Source organism: Vulpes lagopus, chromosome 4 (genome assembly GCF_018345385.1).
Source record: "Vulpes lagopus strain Blue_001 chromosome 4, ASM1834538v1, whole genome shotgun sequence".
Taxonomy (NCBI): Eukaryota; Metazoa; Chordata; class Mammalia; order Carnivora; family Canidae; genus Vulpes; species Vulpes lagopus.
Window position 1 is genome coordinate 113,082,013 of NC_054827.1, and position 17,133 is coordinate 113,099,145.

At 37.7% G+C, this 17,133-nt stretch overlaps 1 long non-coding RNA gene across 2 annotated transcripts in view; it reads right to left on the reverse strand.

The window, feature by feature from the left end:
- Positions 1 to 647: 647 nt before the first annotated feature.
- The window catches only part of LOC121489945, a 59,626-nt gene continuing 43,140 nt past the window's right edge, over positions 648 to 17,133 (reverse strand). For both annotated transcript variants that reach the window (XR_005987462.1, XR_005987463.1), the window contains exon 6: positions 648 to 1,890. This is a non-coding gene — a long non-coding RNA (uncharacterized LOC121489945). The remainder of the gene's footprint in view (positions 1,891 to 17,133) is intronic.

The following is a 17,133-nucleotide window of genomic DNA, read 5'->3' on the forward strand; positions in this document are numbered from 1 at the left end:
AAAAATTCTTTTTTTTTCTTCTAATTTTAAAGAAATTAAAACATTTTCATGGGTCATAGGCTTTGTGTCAAATGAATTAGCCCTTCCCTCCCCCCTCAGTCTGGCCAACCTGACTGTTCCAGAAAGTCTGAGAGAGAAGGACAAGAGCCCTAGTGGGAAGCCCTTCTGAGCAGAATCATCTTTGGGCTTTCTCTTTTCAAAACTCGCCCTGACTGATTAAAGGAACTCCTACAACTTAATAGCAAAAAAAACCTAATAACCTGATCAAAAAATGGGTAAAGGAACTGAATAGATATTTCTCCAAAGAAGACATACATGGGGGGCACCTGGGTAACTCAGTGATTGAGCGTCTGCCTAGGTCCTGGGATGGAGTCCTGCATTGGGCTCCCTGCAGGGAGCCTGCTTCTCCCTCTGCCTGTGTCTCTGCCTCTCTCTCTGTGTCTCTCATGAATAAATAAATACAATCTTAAAAAAAAAAATAAAGACATACAAATGGCCAACAGGTACATGAAAAGCTGCTTAACATCACTAATCAGCAGAGAAATGCAAACCCAAACCACAATGAGGTATCACCTCACACCTGTTAGGATGGCTAGTATCAAAAAGATGAAAGAAAAGTATTGGCAAGGATATAGAGAAAGGGGACTATTGATACACCACTGTTGGTGGGAACGTAGACTGGTGCAGCCACTGTGGAAAATCAGGTATGGAACTTTCGCAAGAAATTAAAAATAGAACTACCATATTATCCAGCAATCAGACTTCTGAATATACATTCCAAAGGAACTGAAATCAGGATCTCAAAGGGATGCCTGCCCTCCCATGTTCCTTGCAGCATTGTTCATAATAGCCAAGACATAGAAGCAATCTACATGTTCATCAATGGGTAGCTGGGAAGAAAATGTAGTATATACATACAATGGAATATTATTCAGCCTTTAAAAAAAGGAAGGAAGTCCTGCCATTTGCAACAATAAGGATGAACCTGGAAGAGAAAGAAACAAGACACGGAAGACGAATACTGCATGATCTCATTTACATGGGGAATCTAAAATAGACTCGTGGAAGCAGAGAATAGAATGGTGGTTGTCAGGGGCTGGGGGAAGGGGGAAATGGGGAGGTAGAAGTCAAAGGGGTGCAAAGTTTCAGGTATACACAATGAATTAAGACCTAGAGATCTTAAAAAAAAAAAAAGACCTAGAGATCTACCGTACGGTGTAGTGCCTATAGATAATATTGATATATATATATATATATACTTAAAAATTTACCAAGAGGGTAAATCTTATGTTAAGTGTTCTTATTTGCACATGTAAAATAATAATAGTAATATGCTTTTGGAGGCAATAGATATGTTTATGGCATGGATCGTGGTGATGGTTTTTTGGGTGTGTAATTATCTCCAGACTCATCAAGTTGTATACAATAAATATGTACAATTATTTGTATGTCAATTATGCCTCAATAAAATGATTTGAAAAATAAACAAAAAGCCCCAGGTTGGTTGCAGCCATGTGGCTGGAGTGGCCGGTCCCCTCTTCTTCCCTTTTGTGTTGACTTCCCACTCCAATGGCTTCAAATCTCCACTGCCTTATATGGCAGCCACTAGCCACATGTGGCTGTTTTAATTTTAGTTTTAATTCATTAAATCTAAGTAAAATTCAATTCTTCAGTCTCACTAGCCACATTTCAAGGGCTTAATAACTAGCAATATGTGGCTAGTGGCTGCCATTTTGGATAACAGACAAGGACACTTCCATCACTACCGGAATTTCTATGGGACAGCACTGCTGTAAATCCTTTCTTGAGAAGAGAATCTCTTGCTTCCTGGGCTCTGTGACTTCACCCCATCAGCACAACTGGTAGACCAGGCACCGGCAAGACAGGAAGCTAAAAAAAACAAGAAAACATTTTTTTAAAGGTTTTGAGATTTATCTCCTAAAGAGTACCAGTCATCATGGGGAAGAGACCAGAACTTTGTTGGACTTTCTTACACCTATATGTAGGTTACTGATGTTTCTATCTTAAATTATAACATGGAGATAACTGACACTTTGGGTTCCTCACTTCCACAGCCCCTCTTAAGGAAAGGGTTGAGGATCCTTAATAAGTGTTCATATGGGCATATGCTTTTATAAAATTTTCACAGGTGGGGCAGTTTTTGGCGCAGTTAAGACCATTATCTTTTTTTTTTTTTTTTTTTGCCTGAATTTTCCTCATGTCTAATGGTATTGGAATGGACATGAATGAGAGAATAGTTAACACGAGATATGTTTAGTTTGGGTATTGTGGATAGGTTTGCAGGGTCTGTAGTCTTTCCCACCTATCGTTCAGTTTTTGCAAGCTGTCCTGGGGTAAGATGCCCTACCAGGCCTTTTGCTAACTCACCTAGCTGAGGGCACAGAGGTGTAGGGCAAGGGGTCATATCACAGTAGAAATGCATGCTGCAGGGCCTGACACTGAGACTTCGTGGGGAGAGGAGAAGAAACAAATTGTAGAACATAAGGAATCAGGAACTGGTGTGTAGAAAATTCGTCCACTCACCAGACAGGTAACACTGTAAGCGGAGGATTGGTTCTTATTAACCCTAGTCAAAATGGAAATTATCTCAGGAATGTTCTCGCTAAAGCTACACATGTAATTATAAACCTACCACATTGTTTCCTTTTTTGGTGGGCATTGGGCAAAATTGAATGTATCAGGCTTTCTGTAGAGCAGAAATAGGCAACAGCAAAACACACCAGAAGTGCCTGAGTGTGTCGTCTCAGGTTTTATGCATCACATCACATCTTAGCATATCTGACACATCTTGTCTTGACAAAGTCTGCTGGTTCCGGAAGAAAGAGAGTGCCAAATTGCCACAAATGCAGTGAAATCACCTGAAGAAAATACACATACACACCACAGAGCAAAAGATTCAAAACAAAGGAAGCAGTGAAGGGAGAAAGCATAATATAAAATAAGATGCCAGAAGAGAACTAAACCTATCCATCACATTACATCAATAAATGCAAATAGGACACGCCTTGTTGGGAAAGAAAATCTATGACATGCCTTTGTATCAGACATCTCTTAATGCCACATCAGAGCCTCTGGTCTTCACATGCCTCCGGGGCCGTTGACCTGTCCTGTCCTAGCCTCTCTGCAGTGATCAACCCTGCTTGGGTTCCAACTGACTTCACACAAAAACCATCCTCCACGCCTCACCTCACAGCTACACTGCCACACTTGCCCCCTACGACAGTTGGTCCCAAGGGTGGCCCTTAAAAGAAGACTCTCAGGGTAGGATTGTGAAATTGAATTACCTATGTGGTCCAATGGCAGTCAGGACACTTGCTATGGAAAGTGGGTGGTGGTAACCCTTGCCATGAAGAGGTATTGCAATTACTGAGGTTTTCATCTGTGGTTAAATGGGGTGAGGTGCAGGTAGGAGGTGAAATTCAGCTGGGAGATGGAATGTCTACAGTGTCTGATTGCTCTGGGGGCAATGATAATTGTGAGAAATGTGGAATAGGCCAGCTTTTATGAACAATAAGGGAAACCTTGCAGAAATGAAGATGATAGGCTCAGAGTAGCTCACAGCCAGCTTCGGGAGATAGAAAAGCCATGCGGAGCTGTATGGCAATTTTTAAGGAGACTCTCATCTCCTGCAGCTCCAGGGGAAACTGCTAAAAGTCAGGCTCTGCAGCTGATTATAAGGGCGACAGAGTTGCTCGTTTCAGCTGTTGGTGGGATGACAGAACTGACGTCATGCAAGTACAATCCAGCAGTGCCTTGAACCCTCCCGGGTGTGTCTCCCTGCTCTCGCCCCGCGGCACCAGGACTCTAATGCAGGACTCAATCCCAGGACCCCAGGATCACGACCTGAGCCAAAGACAGATGTTCAACCACTGAGCCACCCAGGGGCCCCAACAAAGTTAAACTTAACACAAAATGCATAAACTCAGGGGTCTTTTTAAATGGGATTGTATAGTGCTAAAAATTACAGTCCACAAAGGAACTGAATGAAGATAATAATGGTATGTCAAATAAAGCAGGATTAGAATTCAAAAATAGAACATTATAGGACAAAATATGAATCAAAAGGGATCAATTGATGACCAATTGAGATCTGAATTCAGACCCATTAAGATTACTATTACATAAAAACAAAAACAGAAATAACAAAAATTGATGAGAATGTAGAGAAATTGGAGCCTTTGTGCATTGCTGGTGGGTATGTAAATGGTGTAGCCACTGTGGAGAGGAGTATAGAGGTTCCTCAAAAAATTAAACATAGAATTACCATATGATCCAGCAATTCTACCTCTGGATATACACCCAAAAGAACTGAAAGCAGGGCTTCAAAGATTTACTTACATACCCATGTTCACAGCAGCATTATTTAGAAAAGCCGAAAGGTGAGAACAACCCATACGTCCATCACTGGATGAATGGATTAAAAAAAAATGTGCCATATACATACAATAGACTATTATTCAGCCTTAAAAAGGAAGGAAATGCACAGCACCTGGGTGGCTCAGTCAGTTAAGCATCCCAGCTCTTGATTTCAGCTTAGGTCTTAATCTTAGGGTTGTGAGATCAAGCCCCATGTCAGGATCCATGCTGGGTATGGGGCCTGTTTAAGGTTCTCTCTCGCTCTCTCTCCCTATCTCTCTTTTCTCTTTTCTCTTTCCCTCCACCCCCACCCCTGGCTCTCTCCAAAAAAAAAAAAAAAGGAAATTCTGACACATACCACAACATGGATGAACCTGGAAGACATTACACTAAGTGAAATAAACCAGAAAAAAAAAAAAAGGACAATATTATATGATTCCACCTACATGAGGTGCCTACAGTAGTCAAAGTCAGAGAGAGAAAACAAAACTGAATGGTGGTTGCCAGGGGCCGGAGGAAGGGAAGAACAGGGAATTTTTGTTTAATGGATGTAGAGGGGGAAAAAATGGATATAGAGCTTCGGGGCACTTGGAAGGCTCAGTGGTTGAGTGTCTCTGCCTTTGGCTCAGGTCATGATCCTGAGGCCTTGGGATTGAGTCCCGCATCGGGCTCCTAGCCAGGAGCCTGTTTCTCCCTCTGTCTATGTCTCTGCTTCTCTCTGTGTGTCTCTCGTGAATAAATAAATAAAATCTTTTAAAAAATGGATGTAGAGTTTCAGTTTGTGAAAATGAAAAATTTCTGGAGAGGCATACATCACAGGAATGTGACTGCACTTAACAACACAGAACTGTACATTTAAAAATGGCTAAGATGGTAAATTTTATGTTAAATATATTTTGTCACAATAAAAAAAATCAACATACACATGCACTGTAGAAAATATGATAAGCAAAAAGAAAACATTTTTAGAAAATGCACTAAGGGGAAAAAAGAAACAGATTTGAGTCTATATCTAAGATGATATATGTAAATTAAAAAACAAACACATGCATACACCAACACTGGATGTCTTAGTTTACTAGGCTGCCATAACTAAGTCCAATAGCTTAGACAGCAGACATTTATTTCCTCACATTTCTGGAGCTAGAAGTCCAAGATCAAAGTGTCAGCAGGGTTGGTTCCTACCAAGGCCTCTCCCCTTAGCTTGTAGATAGCCATCTTCTCCCTGAATCTCACATAGTCTTTTCTTTGTGTATGTACATGCCTGTGTCTAAATGTCTTCTTCTTATGAGCACACCAGTCATACAGGATTTGGGCCAATCCTAAAGACCTCATTTTAACTTAATTATATCTTTAAAGGCTTCATCTCCAAATGCTATTTCATTCTGAGGTTCTAGGGATTAGAACTTCAACATAGGAACTTTGGTGGAGACACAATTCAGACATGATACATACCTAATGAAGGACATATAGTTAAATGCATAAAAGTGGGTGCTAGAGGTTGAGAGTGGCAGGGGAACAGAATTAGAATGGGAGGGGAAATAGTGAATGGAGGGGAAATGTCATTTCATTTTATTTTTAAAAGATTTTATTTATTTATTTATTTATTTATTTATTTATTTATTTATGAGAAAGAGAGAGAGTCCAACCAGGGGGAGTGGCAGAGGGAGAGGGAGAAGCAGGCTCCCTGTTGAGCAGGGAGCCAGACATGGGGCTTGATCCCAGGACCCCAGGTCCATGACCCGAGCTAAAGGCAGATGCTTAACCACCTGAGCCACCTAGGTGCCCCAGAAAATGCCATTTTTAAAAGTACAGGTCTATAGGGCACTTGGGTGGCTCAGTCAGTTAAATGTCTGACTCTTGATTTTAGCTCAGATCATGAGCTCAGGGTTGTGAGACTGAGACCCGCCTTGGGCTCTGCACTGGGCATGGCGCCTGCTTAAGATTTTCTCTCTCCCTCTCTCTCTCCCTCTCCCTCCCCCATCTAAAAAAAAAGTTAAAATCTATATGTCTGTGTATATAGGTATATTAGAAATATAATAGAATGTGGGCAGCCTGGGTGGCTCATCGGTTTAGCACCGCCTTCAGCCCAGGGCATGATCTTGGAGACCCGGGATTGAGTCCCATGTCAGGCTCCCTGCATGGAGCCTGCTCCTCCCTCTGCCTGTGTCTCTGCCTCTCTTTCCCTCTGTGTCTCTCATGAATAAATAAAATCTTCTTAAAAAAAGAAAGAAAGAAAGAAAGAAAGAAAGAAAGAAAGAAAGAAAGAAAGAAAGAAAAAGAAATACAATAGAGTGAGATGACAAAGGAATTTATCCCAAATGAAAGAACAAGATAAGGCCACAGCCAGAGATCTAAGTGAAACATAGGTTCACATCAAGCATATAAGTAACATGCCTGATGAAGAATTTAAAGCAATTTAAAGAATTTACCACAGAGATAAAAGAGTTAAAAAAGAATCAATCAGGGACAAAGAGTGCAATAAATGAGATTAGAAACATGCTTGATGCAATGAACAGCAGGCTGGAAGAAGCAGAAAAATGAATTAATGACCTAGAAGACAAAGCAATGCAAAGCAATGAAGCTGAAAAAAAGAGAGAAAGGAGAATTATGCAAAACGAGAATAGACTTAGAGAACTCAGTGACTCCAACAAATGTAATAACATGCATATTATAGGGGTGCCAGAAAAAGAGAACAAGGGGCAGAAAAGTTATTTGAAGAAAAAATAGTCAAAACTTCCCTAATCTAGTGAAGGAAACAGACATCCAGATGCAGGAGGCACAGAGAACTCCCATCAAAATCAACAAAAACAGGCCAAGGCCAAGACATATTATAAATAAATTGGCAAACTATAGTAATAAAAAAAATTCTAAAAGCAACAAGACAAAAGTAGTCATTAACTTACAAGGGAAAATCCATAAGTCTAGCTGGGGATATTTTCAACAGAAACTGTGCCAGCTGGAAGGGAGTGGCATGATACATTCAAAGTCCTAAAGGGAAAAATATGCAGCTACGAATACATTATGCAGTAAAGCTATCATTCAGAAATAAGAGAAGAGATAAGGGAATTGCTCAGACAAACAAAAACTAAAGGAGTTCATGATCACAAAACCAGCCTGACAAGAAATATTATAAAGGACTCTTTGAGTGGAAACACCAAAAGTGACAGTATAAAGGCAGGAAACACAAAAGCAGTAAAAATGAATATTTCTGTAAAAAAATCCCAGTCAAGGAACTCATACCAAAAAAGAATATAAATATAATCATACATATGTAAAATGGGTATGAGTTCAAACTTAATGACCATCAACTTAATATAGACTGCTACATGCAGAAGAGGTTATATACAAACCATATAACCATATATCAAAAAACACTAATAAACATGCAAAGAATAAAGACAAAGAAATCCAAATATATCACTAATTAGCAAACCATGAAAGAAAGACAAAAGAGGATCAGAGAAAATCTCCAGAAACAACCACAAAACAAGGAACAAAATGGCAACAAATAAAATATCTACCAATAATTACTTTGAATGTAACTGAACTAAACCCTCCAATAAAAAAAAAAACAAAAACAAAAAAACATAAGGTGACAGACTGGATTAAAAAAAAAAAAAAGATCCAGGTGTATGCTGCCTACAAGAGACTCATTTGAGAACTGAAAGATACCTGCAAATTGAAAGTGAGGGAATGGAGAAACATCTATCATGCAAACAGATGTCAGAAGAAAGCTAGAGTACCAATATATGGACAAACCAGACTTTAAAACAAAGAATGTAACAAGAGACAAAGAAGGAGGGCAGCCCAGGTGACCCAGCGGTTTACTGCTGCCTTTAGCCCGGGGTATGATCCTGGAGACCCAGGATGGAGCAGGCCCTGCATGGAGCCTGCTTCTCCCTCTGCCTGTGTCTCTGTCTCTCTCTCTTTGTCATGCATAAATAAATAAAATCTTTTAAAAAAGAGAGAGAGACAAAGAAGGACACTATATAACAATAAAGAGGATATAACAATTGTAAATATGTATGCGCCTAACATGGAAGCACCCAAATACATAAAACAATTAATAACAAACATAAAGGAACTAATTGATAATAATACAATAATAGTGGGGTCTTTAACACCCCACTTACATCAATGGACAGATCATCTAAACAAAATCAACAAGGAAACAGTGGCTTTGAAGGACACACTAGACCAGATGGATGTAACAGATACATTCAGAACATTCCATCCTAAAATGGCAGAATTCACATTATTTTCAAGTGTACATGGAACATTCTCCAAAACAGATCATCTCTTAGGCCACAAAATAGGCCTCAACAGATTCAAGAATATTAAAGTCATACTATGCACCTTTTCTGACCACAACACTATGAAACTAGAAGCCAATCACAATAAAAAATCTGGAAAGACCTCAAATATATGAAGGTTAAAGAACATGCTACTAAACAATGAGCGTGTCAACAAGGAAATAAAAGAAGAAATTAAAAAATATATGGAAACAAATGAAAATGAAAACACAATGATTAAAAATCTCTGAGATATAGCAGAAGCAGTTCAAGGAGGGAAGTTTATAGCAATACAGCCCACCTCAGGAAGCAAGAAAAATCTCAAATAAATGATGTAACCTTAAACCTAAAGGAGCTAGAAAAAGAACAACAAACAAAGCCTAAAACCAGCAGAAGGAAGGAAACAATAAAGTTTAGAGCACAAATACATGATATAGAAACTAAAAAGTAATAGAACAGAACAATAAACCAGGAACTACTTCTTTGAAAAAAAAATAAAATTGATAAACCTGTAGCCAGTATCAAAAAGAAAAAAGAAAGATCCCAAACAAATAAAATCACAAATGAGAGAGAAGAAATAACAACCAGTACCACAGACATCAAACAATTATAAAAGAATATTATGAAAGCCTTATGCCAACAAACTGGACAACCTAGAAGAAATAGATAAATTTCTAGGAACATATAATTTACCAAAAATGAAACAGGAAGAAATAGAAAATTTGAACAGATCTGTAACCAGCAAAGAAATTTAATCAGTAATCAAAAAACTCCCAACAAACAGAAATCCAGGACCAGATGGCTTTGCAGGCGAATCCTACCAAACATTTAAGGAAGAGTTAATATCTATTCTTTTCAGACTGTTCCAAAAAATACAAGAAGAAGGAAATCTTCCAAATTCATTCTATGAGGCCAGCATTACCCTGATACTCAAACCAAAAAAAAAAAGAGAACTACAGGCCAATATCTCTCACAAATATAGGTATAAAAATCTTCAACAAAATACCAGCAAAATGAATCCCACAATACATTAAAAGAATCATTTACCACTATCAAGCGGGATTTATTCCTGGGTTGCCAGGGTAGTTCAATATTTGCAAATCAATCAATATGATACATCACATCAATAAGAGAAAGGGTAAAAACCACATGATCATTTCAGTAGATTCAGAAAAAGCATTTGACAAAGTACAACATCCATTAAAAAAAAAAACCCTCAACAAAGTAGGTTTGTAGGGAAGTAGGTTTGAGGGAACATACCTCAATAAAAGCCATATATGAAATATAGTTAATATCATCCTTTATGGAGGAAAACTGAGAGCTTTTCCTCTATGGTAAGGAACAAGGCAGGGATGTCTACTCTCACCATTTTTTAATAAAGATTTTATTTATTTATTTATTCATGAGAGACACAAAGAGAGAGGCAGAGACACAGTCAGAGGGAGAAGCAGGCTCCCCGTAGGGAGCTGGATGCAGTGCTCTATCCCAGGACCCCAGGATCATGACCTGAGCCAAAGGCAGACACTCAACCATTGAGCCACCCAGGCATCACTACTCTCATCATTTTCATTCAACATAGTACTGGAAGTCCTAAACACAGCAATTAGATAACAAATAAGAGGCATCCAAATCATCAAGGAAGAAGTCAAACTTTCACTATTTGCAGATGACATGATACTATATATAGAAAACCTAGACGACTCCACAAAAAAACTGCTAGAACTGACAAATGGATTCAGTAAAGTTGTAGGACACAAAATCAATGTACAGAAGTCTAATGCATTTCTATACACCAATAATGAAGCAGCAGAAACAGAAATTAAGGAATCAATCCCATTTACAATTGTATTAAAAATGATAAGTTACCTAGGAATAAACCTAACCAAAGAGGTGAAAGACCTGTACTCTAAAAACTATAAAACAGTGATGAATGAAATCGAGAATGACACAAAGAACTAGAATGATATCCCATGCTCATAGATTAGAAGAACAAATATTGTTAAAATGTCTATACTACCCAAAGCAATCTACATATTTATTGCAATCCTTATCAAAATACCAACAGCATTTTTCACAGAGCTAGAGCAAACAGTCCTAAAATGTGTATGGAACCACAAAAGAATAGCCAAAGCAACCTTGAAAAAGAAAAGCAAAGCCATAGGCATCACAATTCTGGACTTCAAGCTATATTACAAAGCTGTGGTGATCAAAGCAATACGGTACTGGCGCAAGAACACACACGGAGATCAATGGAACAGAATAGAAAACCCAGAAATGAACCCATAATTATGTGATCAATTAATCTTTGAAAAAGCTGGAAAGACTATCCAATGGGAAAAAGACAATCTCTTCAACAAATGGTGCTGGGAAAACTGGAGAGCTCCATGCAAAATGAAACTAGAAAAGAACACATACAATAGCTTCTTTGACATCAGCCATAACAAATTCTTTCTAAATATGTCTCCTGAGGCAAAAGAAACAAAAGCAAAGACAAACTGGGGGTGCCTTGCTGGCTCAGTCAGTGGAGCATAGGACTCTTAATCTTGGGGTTCTAAGTTCAAGCCTCACATTGGGTAAGAGATATAAATATAAAGCCTTAAAAAATAAATTAACTATTGGGACTATATCAAAATAAAAAGCTTCCGTACAGCAAAGGAGACAACAAAATTAAAAGGCAATGGGAGAAGGTATTTGCAAATGACATATCCAATAAAGTGTTAGTACCCAAAATATATAAAGAGTTTATATGACTCAACCTCCAAAAAACAAGCAATCTAATTTAAAAATGGGCAGAAGACATGAATAGACATTTTTCCAAATAAGATATATAAGATGGTCAACAGACACATGAAAAGATGCTCAACATCACTCATCATCAGAGAAATGCAAATCCAAACCACAATATCACCTTACACCCGTAAGAATGGCTAAAATCAACAAAACAAGAAATAACAGGTGTGATGAGGACGTGGAGAATCCCTCCTATACTGTTAGTGGGAATGTAAACTGGTGCAGTCACTTTGGAAAACAGCATGGAGTTTCCTCAAAAAGTGAAAAGTAGACCTACCGTATGATCCAGCAATCACACTACTGGGTATTTACCCAAAGAATACAAAGACACTAATTCAAAGGGATACATACACCTCAATGTGTATAGCAGCATTGTCTTTAATAGCCAATTATGGAAACAGTCCAAACGTCCACCAACTGATGCATGGATAAAGAAGATGGGGTATATATGTACAATGGAATATTACTCAGGCATAAGAAAGAATGAAATCCTGCCATTTGCAATGACATGGATGGAGCTAGAGTATTATGCTAAGCAAAATATGTCAGAGAAAGACAAATACCATATGATTTCACTCAATTATGGAATTTAAGAAACAAAACAAATGAGCAAAGGAAGAACAAAAGAGAGAGAGAAAGACGAACCAAGAAACAGGCCCTTAACTACAAAAAACTAACTGCTGGCTACCAGAGGGGAGGTGCGTGGAGGGATGTGGGAAATAGGTGATGGGGATGAAGGAGGGCAGTTGCTATTGTGGGCACCCAGTGATGCAGTGGAGCATTGAATCACGATATTGTAACCTGACACTAATATTACACAGTATATGAACAAACTGGAATTTCAATAAAAACTTTTAAAAATACAATAGAAATTGTGGACTAATTTACTTTTCTCAGGCTAGAACAGATGAAATAGACAAAAATTATTTGTTAGTATCTTAGCATATAGCATCTTGCCACGAGTGTGCTTTACCCTGTTTTCTGCACTGTTGTTTACCAGTTTTTAATTGTTTTCTTTTCAAAAACCATTCCTGTCCTGGCATTTTGAACCTCTTCTCTCAGCTACATAATTTCCTTCCTTTTGCTTTCCTTACGTTTATTTTGTTATTCCTTTAAAAATGCCCAGAATTGAATGCTAAAAAACCCATTTGTTTTCATTCTATCTGGTTTAGTAACCTCAGTTTTTAAAGTTGTAAATTTCCCCTTGAGCCACTACCCCAAGCTCTAACCCCCTCAGGCCCTGCCACCAGCCCTGTGCCCTTCAGATAGAGGGCCAGGAGTGCTACCCGCTGAGAGCTCTAGTTTTGGAATATATTCCTTTTTGGTACTTCTTTTCCCTCGCCATGGCATTGTGCCTCAAGATTCCTGGGCTTCCCCACAATAAAATCTCTAGGAAGATGGCGTCACACATTCATCTGTGACTTTACGTTCCCATAGCAAGTGTGTGTTAGACAAATGGAACACCAGTGTATGATAAAGGTACCATTGCAAATCAGCAGGGAAGAGATGGACAGATCAATAAGTGGTATTGGGAAAATTGAATCCCAGTTTATTAAAGGTGAAAATTCTAAAGTACTGTAGAAATACTAGAAAAAAACATGCAAGAAAAGCTTAATAATTTCAGAGTGGTATGGCTTCTCCAAACAAACCCTAAAGTCTCAGCCACAAAAAAAAAAAAAAAAAAAAAAAAAAACGGGCACCAACATGCAAATGGCCTAAAAGCAAGCTGGGGGGAGCACTAGTCTAGATTTATAATTGCCTTATAAACATGGTAAAAGATGTTCCTCCTCATTCATCATGAAAGCTATGCAAAAAACAAAAAAAACAAAAAAAAAACAAAACAGTAAGTAGGGTTGAGCATCTTTTAACATGTTTTATAAGCCATTTATATTTATATTTTCTGTGAAAGCTGATTTTTGCTTGTATCCATATTTTCCCCCAGTTTGATGAAAATCAGAGCATTTGGTAATACAAATTTGGTTACAATGTGGATAAACAGACACATACATCTCTGGGGAAAATACATGCATGAGTTGGTGTGACTTTTTTGAAAGGGCACTTGATCTATTAAAAGCACAAACACAGATCATTAAAGTTCTCATCACAAGAAAGAAAATTTTGTAACTATGTGTGGTGGAGGATGCTAACTACACTTACTGTGGTGATCCTTTTACAACATACACGAACACCGTACACCTGAAACTAGCATAATGGCATATGTCAATTACACCTCAACAAAATATAAAAACGTATACACACAACATGCCACTTAATCCAGCAATTCTATTTCCAGGAATATATTCCTATGTGTGTGAAATAATATATATGTGAGCATATTTGAAATACCAAAATACTACAAATGATCTAATTGTCCATCCATGGGGAACAGGCTAAATGAATTATGAAATATTTACGAAGCAGTAAAATGAATGGAACATATATACACACAACATACATATGTGTGTGCATGTGATACTGAAATATTTCACTCATTATGAAGTAAAAACAGCAAAGTACAGTACAGCGTGCCCAAGAGCCATTCATTCAACAAATATTAGTTGAGGACTTACTTTACGCCATGATCTGTCCTAGGCACTGGAGAAATGGAGATCAACAGAATGGCTCAAATTGAAGTTTACGTTCTGTCAGAGGACGGGCATAAGGAACAAATAAACTATTCAGAAATGAGATCATTTCACATAGTGGTAAATGCTGCAAAGGAAACTGTGCACAAAGGGATGTGACCATGAGAGATTGGGGGCAGTGGGACTGCTTTAGAACACGTGGTCGTGGGGACTTCTCTACAGGTGCCATTGGAGTTGAGGCAGTAGGGTGCAAGAAAAAAGACCCTGAGGCAGGAAAGAGCTCAGAGTGAGGGCTACAAAGACAGCCAGTCCAGTCAGAGTGTGGTGACTGGTGGGGAGGGCACCACAGATGGGGTCTGAGCAGTAGGCAGGGCTTGGGATCTGTATTTCTCTCTAAAAACATGTTCTTGCTGTGTTACAAAAAAGATATATATGTATTTAGATGCATTTTTTTCTTGTGTGTGTGCTTGTTTATGTACATATTTCTGGAAGGAGAAACAAGAAACCGATCACGGTAACTGCCTCAGGAAGACTAGGGCTCCAGGACAGGAAGGAAACTTACGTTTCATAGTGTATGGTTTTTTTTTTCATAGTATATGTTTTTATGCTGTTTGATATTTATACCATGTACATGAATTACTATTTCAATTAAAAACTAGTTAATTTTTTAAACTCTGGAAACATCATAATATTCAATCTCAGTCATAATCAGAGAAATGCAAATTAAAACATCAGGGAAATAAGACTTCAGAAAGGATTCAAAAACTCATAAGTCTCATAGTTGATGAGAATATGAGAAAACGGACTCATGTATTGTTTGTATATTTAAGTCGTGGGCATGAGCATTGGTAAAACTTTCTTGAGCATCTCTGGACATTTTTGATATTAAAGGCTTTAACTTTTTAGTGTATTCACACCTCAACCATTCCATGTTCATGAATTTCTCCAGAGGAAAGAATCAGGAACAGGTACAAATAGTAAACTATGAGGCTATTCAACCCAGCATGATAATAATAGGGAAATTATAGAAGCAAGTTAAATTCTAATGATAGCTACCTATTTATTTATTTTTTTAGATTTATTTGAGAGAGAGAGAGAGAGTGAGTGAGCACCAGTGGGAGGGGCAGAGGGAGAGGGAGTGAGAACCTCAAGCAGACTCCACACTGAGCATAAAAATTAATATATAAACCACTTTTAAGTGTACTGTTCAGTGGTATTAAAAAACATTCATAATGTTATACAACCATCACCACCATCCATCTCCAGAACTTTTTTTCATCTTCCTAAACTGAAATTCTGTATCTATTAAACAATAACCATGTTCCCCTTCGCCCAGCCCTTGGCAACCACCATTCTACTTTCTATCTCTATGAATTTCACTCCTCTAGATACTTCTTTTGAGAGAATCGTATGGTATTTTGTCCTGTTGTGACTGGCATATTTCACTTAGCATAATATCCTCAGGTTCACCCATGTTGTAGTAAGTGACTGAATTCCCAACCATTTTAAGGCTGAATAATATTCCATTATATGTATATACCACCTTTCTTTATCCATTCAACCCTCAGCAGACACTTGGGTTGCTTCTGTCACAATTTTTTCTATTGCAGTGTACAAGGATTTCAACCTCTCAAGACTTTCACAAATACTTTTAATTTTCTGTTTTTTTTTTATATCCACCCAATGTGTGTGAGGTGCTATCTCTGTGCATTTGATTTGCATTTCCTAATGATAAGTGATGTTGAGCACCTTTTATGTGCTTATTTGGCCATTAGTGTATCTCCCTTAGAGAAATATCTATATAAGAAATTGCCTATTTTTAAAATCAGGTTAGGGTACTGTAGTTTGAGGTTGTAGGAGTTCTTTATATATATTCTGGATTTTAATCCCTTATCAGATATATGATTTGCAAAAGTTTTCTCCCATCTTATGTGTTGCCTTTTCACTGTTGATCATGCCTTTCGATGCACAGGCGTTTGTCCAATTTATCTATTTTTTCTTGTTTTGCCTGTGCTTTTGATTTCATATCCATATGGCCCTTAAAAATGGTGTTATCACATATATGGATGCCTAAACAATGTATTGTTTTCCTTGTTTTAGAGTCTTCTAAAAAGTGTATTGTGCTCCATATGGTCTTTTAAGAAGTACTCCTTTCATTCATATTATGTTACCCAGATTTATACCTGGTGTTGCCTGCAACTATATATGTAGTTCCTTCATATTCAGAGTTGCATATTATTCCATTGTGTGAATATACCAAAGTGTATTCATTCATTCTCCTACCAGTGGGCATTGCATCAGTTCCAGTGCTTTGCTACTCTGCACAATGCATCTGTGAACACCTTCATAGTGTTTCTTGGTGCATATATATGAGTCCTCACTGGACCATAGGGTATAAAAATGTTCATATGTACAAAATAATGCCAAATTATTTCAAAGTAATTGAATCAATTTACAAACTCACTAACAATATTTATGAGTTCTCATTGATCCATATTTTCTCTAACACTCTAACACGTAATTCAATTTCTTAATTTTTGTCAATCCCATGGATGTTAAATAGTATCTCCTTGTGGTCTTGATTTGCATTTCCCTAAATACGATGGAGATTGAGTATCTTTTCATGTACTTATCAGCCATATGTGTTTTCTCTTTTGTGAAATGCCTATTCATGCCTTTTGTCTCTATTCCAATAAGGTTATCTTTTTCTTGATAGATCTGAAGGCATTCTTTACCCATTCTCGACAACATTCTTTATTTGGCTACAAATGTTGTAAATATTTTTGCCCCTTCTTCCCTCAATTTTTTACATTGTCTTTTGATAATTAAGGGCCCTTAATTTAAATGCAATGTATACATCGTTTCCTTTATACTTAGAACTTTCTGTCCTCTGGATGAAGAAATATATCCCTACTCTAAAATTAGAAAGATATCCCCTATATTGTTTTCTAAAAGGTTTTAAGCTTTACTTCTGGCATTTGGATCTTTAATATGCCCAGAGTTGATTTTTCATATTGGTTTGAGAAGAGATGCGGTTTATTGTTTTTTTCCCCCATATGGATAATCAATTTGCCAAGCTCCATTTA